Here is a 5,646-nt window from a genome sequence, read left to right as displayed (position 1 = left end):
AAGAATTTTCAAAAAAACAGTGAAAGATATTAACCCACAGATTCAAGAAGATCTTAGCAAAGCCCAAGCAGGATAAATTAAAAAAAAAAAAAAAAGACACACACACACTAAAACAAAAACACATCCAAGCACATTATAGTTAAACAACTGTTGAAAACTAAAGAGAAAGAGAAACCCTTGCAAACAGCCAGAAAGGGAAAGAAAAAAAAAAAAAAAACTTTCGGAAAAACAGTAATGAGAATTACAACTGACTTCCCAAAATAAATTATGGAAGCCAGAAGAAAATGAAATGACATTCTTAAAATACTGGAGGAAAAAACTACCGAACTACAACTGTGTATTGTGTATTCTTTAAAAAGGAGGAGTAAAAAGACATTTTCATACAAACAAAAGTTGAGTGAATTTACTACCATCAGTGCTGTACTACAAGAAATGCTAAAACTGCTTAGATCTGCCATCTAAGATCTGTCTCTAAATAAGTGCCAGCTCCATTAGAACATTTTGATCAGAAATTAATAACCTGGGCACCAGAGACCCTTAAGGTAGAAGGTGATATCCATAAGCTTCTGTGGGAAAAAAATACAAATTAATATCTGATAGTCTCTAACTGAAATTTAACATTTCTTTTAATTATGAATGTGGGCAACAAACCCACTAGTGCTAGCAGCATCTGTGACTTTGTCTCCAGTGGAAATCACAAATATGTTGGGTCAGGTGCAGTGGTTCATGCCTGTAATCCCAGCACTTTTGGAGGCCAAGGCAGGCGGATCACCTGAAGCCAGGAGTCTGAGACCAGCCTGGCCAACATGGTAAAACCCTGTCTCTACCAAAAATACAAAAGTTAGCTGGGCGTGGTGGCAAGTGCCTGTAATCCCAGCTACTTGGGAGGCTAAGGCAGGAGAATCACTTGAACCCAGGGGGTGGAGGTTTCAGTGAGCTGAGATTGCGCCACTGCACTCTAGCCTGGGCAACAGAGCAAGACTCCATCTCAAAAAAATGAAAGAAAAAAAAGAGAAATCACAGATATATTCATATCTGTACTGTTGTTGCAAATGTCTCAAAGTAGTGTTTATACTCATCAGGACTTCAAAATTGTCAGGCTGGGTGTGATGGCTCATGCCTATAATCCCAGCACTTTGGGAGGCCGAGGCAGGTGGCTCATGAGGTCAGGAGATCAAGACCATCCTGGCTAACATGGTGAAACCCCGTCTCTACTAAAAATACAAAAAAATTAGCCAGGCGTGGTGGCAGGCACCTGTAGTCCCAGCTACTTGGGAGGTTTGAGGCAGGAGAATGGTGTGAACCCAGGAGGCGGAGCTTGCAGTGAGCCAAGATCATGCCACTGCACTCCTGCCTAGGCAACAGAGAGAGACTCCATCTCAAAAAAAACTTCAAAATTGTCGTTGTTATTAGGTTCCTGCTGGATCTTGCTACATAATGCATTAATAAATACACGCATGCATTATCATAGTGCCACTTTAACCTTTTTTTTTTTTTTTTTGAGACAGTCTCGCTCTGTCGCCCAGGCTGGAGTGCAGTAGCTGGATCTCAGCTCACTGCAAGCTCCGCCTCCCAGGTTTACACCATTCTCCTGCCTCAGCCTCCCGAGTAGCTGGGACTACAAGCGCCCCGCCACCTCGCCCGGCTAGTTTTTTGTATTTTTTAGTAGAGACAGGGTTTCACCATGTTAGCCAAGATGGTCTCGATCTCCTGACCTCGTGATCCGCCCGTTTCGGCCTCCCAAAGTGCTGGGATTACAGGCTTGAGCCACCGCGCCCGGCCTACATTTTAATAAATGTAATTCACACTATTAATTTCCCTTGTAATCGTATGTATTTTATGCATTTAAAAATGTTATTCTGAGCAAGAATACAAGGTTTCACATGATTGTCCAAGGGGTACATGGTACGTGCACACACACACATACTCGTGCACAAAGGTTGAGCGTTCCTGAGCTAAAGGATATAGGAAATGGTCAGGAACTGTCATCACCTTGTTTCTGTTTACCATGTTGTATTACAGATATTTATGTATCTTTCTTTCCTTACTAGCCTTTGAATTCTTACAGAGCAGGAATGACGTCCATTATTTCTTTTGGTCTTCAGTGCATAGAACAGGGCTTGGCGTTCATTGAATCATCATTTATAGAATATCTTCGGTGTATAAGGATTGAGCCCCATTGGGGGAGAAAGGAGAATGGAGAGATTCAAAGGAAAGTGATAATTAATTCATGTGCTTATTTGAGCATTCAGTCATTCATTCAGAAAACTGTTCAATTGCTACTCAATGCCAGCCAGTATGGTAGGCTCTGGGGACAATAGGAAAAATGAAACCTAAGTCTTTATTCTCATGGAGCACCCATTCCAGCTAATGGGAGAAAGACAGATAACAGATTTCTGAAGAAAGACAAATGACAATGAACTCACTTGTTCGGGAAAGGCAGCATCATGGGGAAAATCTTATTCTTAAATCTACATTCATCAACTCTTTCTGGGCAAAATGTTACTGGGAGAAAGTAACACTTAAGGCTAGAAAATGAAGATAAAGATGCTCTCTCTTCCTTTTTTTTAGACAGACTTGCTCCGCACCCAGGCTGGAGTGCAGTGTCACAATGTTGGCTCACTGCAACCTCCACCTCCTGGGTTCAAGTGATTCTCCTGCTTCAGCCTCCCAAGTAGGTGGGATTACAGGCACCTGCCACCATGCCTGGCTAAGTTTTTGTATTTTTAGCAGAGATGAGGTTTCACCATGTTGGCCAGACTGGTCTTGAATTCCTGACCTCCAGTGATCTACCCACCTCGGCCTCCAAAAGTGCAGGGTTTACAGGCATGAGCCACCATGCCCAGCCAAAGATGCTTAGAAGGAAAAGTCAGCTGGGTGCTGTGGAGTGTGCCTGTAGTCCCAGCTGCTGGGGAGGTTAAGATGGGGGGATTGCTTGAGCCCAAGAGTTTGAGAGCAGCCTGGATAACACAGCGAGACCCTGCCTTGAAAAAAGAGAGAGTAAAAATAAAGTCTTTGGAGTTCTCATGAGGAGAGTTTACCTTGTTGCATGGTTGCTGGTCTTGCCTATTAAACTTTGAGAAGTTAACCCTCCATTGCCCAAGATGTTTCAGGGGCTGGCCTGTCCAAACACAGCAAGATAGATGTCTGCCCTCTCTGGAGTTCTGGTGCTTGTTCAAGGATTCTATGATGCGATCAATTAGTTAGAATGTGCAAGGTTGCCTAGATACGTTGGGGCTCCTTTTTCTTGTAAGAGACCAGGGCTGGGTGAGAAGGGACTGGGTGACCTCCCCTAACCTGCCAAACATGTGCTGAGAAACCAGGTCATGGGAGAACTTAGTGGCACAACAACCTGAATCTACGGGTCAGATCACCTGTCCAGGAAAGACAGCAAAGAGAAAGATCCCTAGCAGAACCAGGGGAAAGAGGGACTGGAAGCTGAGAATGTCTTACCATAAAATGGGAGAACTGGGGAAAGAGAATAAGGACAGAAAGGCTTTCAATTGATTAAGATGAAACCTGATAAGGTGAAACATTTCTCTAAAGAGGCATAACTTCAAAATATAAAAAGATACATTTAAAAAATTCATATGACATTTGTCTAAAGAGATATAACCTTAAAATAAAAAAGAGATAATTTTGATAAATCTAGGACCTGTTCACAGCAGTACCACCACACATTTGTATTGAAAGTATGGACCAGACACGGTGACTCACGACTATATAGCTCAGCACTTTGGAAGGCCAAAGCGGGAGGATCACTTGAGGCCAGGAGTTTGAGACAAGTCAGGGCAACATAGTGAGACTCCTGTCTCTACAAAAAATTTAAAAATTAGCTGGCATGGTGGCATGCGCCTGCGGTCCCAGCTGCTTGGGAAGCTGAGATGCGAGAATGCCTTGAGCCCAGGAGGTCAAGGTTGCAGTGATTTGTGATTGCACCACCATGCTCCAACCTGGGTGACAGAGTGAGACCTTGTCTCAAAAAACAACAAAAAAGAAAGTATAAAAAATATGTGCCAAGGAACCCTCAGCTCCCTCATTACCCCCAGCCCTAGCTGGCCTCTCTCGGTCTTTAAACTCATCCCCCTTCACTCCATCTGGACATCCTGCTTCAGCAAATGGTGACACTTAGAGCTGGAATCCAAAACCTTTTTTTTTTTTTGAGATGGAGTCTCATTCTGTCACCCAGATTGGAGTGCAGTAGCTCAATCTCAGCTTACTGCAACCTTCACCTCCCAGATTCAAGTGATTCTCCTGACTCAGCCTCCCAAGTAGCTGGGATCACAAGCATGCACCACCATCCTCGGCTATTTTTTTTTGTATTTTTACAATATTTTGTATTTTTAGTAGAGACAGCATTTCACCAGGCTGGCCAGGCTGGTCTCGAACTCCTGAACTCAGGTGATCTGCCTGCCTTGGCCACCCAAAATGCTGGAATTACAGGCATGAGCCACCACGCCTGGCCAAAGCCATAATCTTTTGAAGAGACAGCAAGAACACTCTGTGGAGTTGTCATAATTAAGTATGTAACTAAGCAAATAAATAAAAATAAAATCACTCTGGATTATTCTTTTCAGTTTGTTTCCCATGACAGTAACAGTAGTTGAGTAGTTGACAATTTCTTTCCTTCCTTCCCTCCTTCCCTCCTTCCTTCCTTCCTTCCTTCCTTCCTTTTCTTTCTTTCTTTCTCTTTCCTTCTTTCTCTTTCTTTCTTTCCTTTCTTTCTCTTTCTCTCTCTCTTTTTTTTTTTAAGAAGCAGAATCTCATTCTGTTGCCCAGGCTGGAGTGCAGTGGTGCAGTCATAGCTCATTGTAACCTGGAACTTAGACTTGAGAGATACCCCCCACCTCAGCCTCCTGAGTGACTGGGACTGCAGGTGTGCACCACCACATTCAACTAATTAAAACAAAATTTTTTTTTTGAGCAGATGGGGGTCTTGGTATGTTGCCCAAGCTGATCTTGAACTCCTGGTCTCAAGCAATCTTCCTGACTTGGCCTCCCAAAGAGCTGAGATTGCAGGTGTGAGCCACCATACCCAGTCTATACTTTTTCTGAAGAAAATGTCTTGAAAAGTTCTATTTTTTCAATCATGCCTCCTACAAGTAAGTATTTGATAGGAATGGCACAGTGCTAGGTTCACTACAGCAATACAAGAATGTGTTTGACAAAGAGTTTACAATCTATCTGGCCAGATGTAAAACTCATACAGATAACTATGTGCAAAACAGAAAGGCACAGGCAGTTCAGGTAAAGTGGGGAAGAGAGGAGAGAGAGAGGAAGTCCACTGGAGAAATGGTCAGGGATAGGCCAATTCCACATAGTTCTGCAGGGTAGAATGGAGATCAGTGGGGTGTATGGGAGGAACCGAGCTCAGAAGTCAGAAGGACTTCAGTCAACTCCAGCTGTTCAAAAGCAAGAGCTGTAGATCGTGTGGGAAATGCTCAGTTACTGGAAGTATTCCAAAGAAATCTGGATAATCTGTTAAGGATATTTTAGAAGATATTCCATATATTTTCCCGTTGGTAGGAAGTTTGGACTCGAGAAAAATGCTCAAGCTGCTTCTGACTCTGCATCCCTTATTCCATCAACAAAGCATGGTGTTACCAAGTAAGCCTCCCAGAAGAAATATCAGTACCTCACGCAAAG

At 43.2% G+C, this 5,646-nt stretch overlaps 1 long non-coding RNA gene across 2 annotated transcripts in view; it reads right to left on the bottom strand.

The window, feature by feature from the left end:
• Positions 1 to 3,147, bottom strand: part of LOC111537911 — a 25,609-nt gene extending 22,462 nt beyond the window's left edge. For both annotated transcript variants that reach the window (XR_002730145.1, XR_002730146.1), the window contains exon 1: positions 3,042 to 3,147. This is a non-coding gene — a long non-coding RNA (uncharacterized LOC111537911). The remainder of the gene's footprint in view (positions 1 to 3,041) is intronic.
• Positions 3,148 to 5,646: the final 2,499 nt, after the last annotated feature.

The sequence above is a fragment of the Piliocolobus tephrosceles genome, chromosome 9 (assembly GCF_002776525.5).
Source record: "Piliocolobus tephrosceles isolate RC106 chromosome 9, ASM277652v3, whole genome shotgun sequence".
In the NCBI taxonomy this organism is placed as follows: domain Eukaryota; kingdom Metazoa; phylum Chordata; class Mammalia; order Primates; family Cercopithecidae; genus Piliocolobus; species Piliocolobus tephrosceles.
Note: the sequence above shows the minus strand (reverse complement) of the source record. Positions and strands in the feature narration are given on the sequence as shown.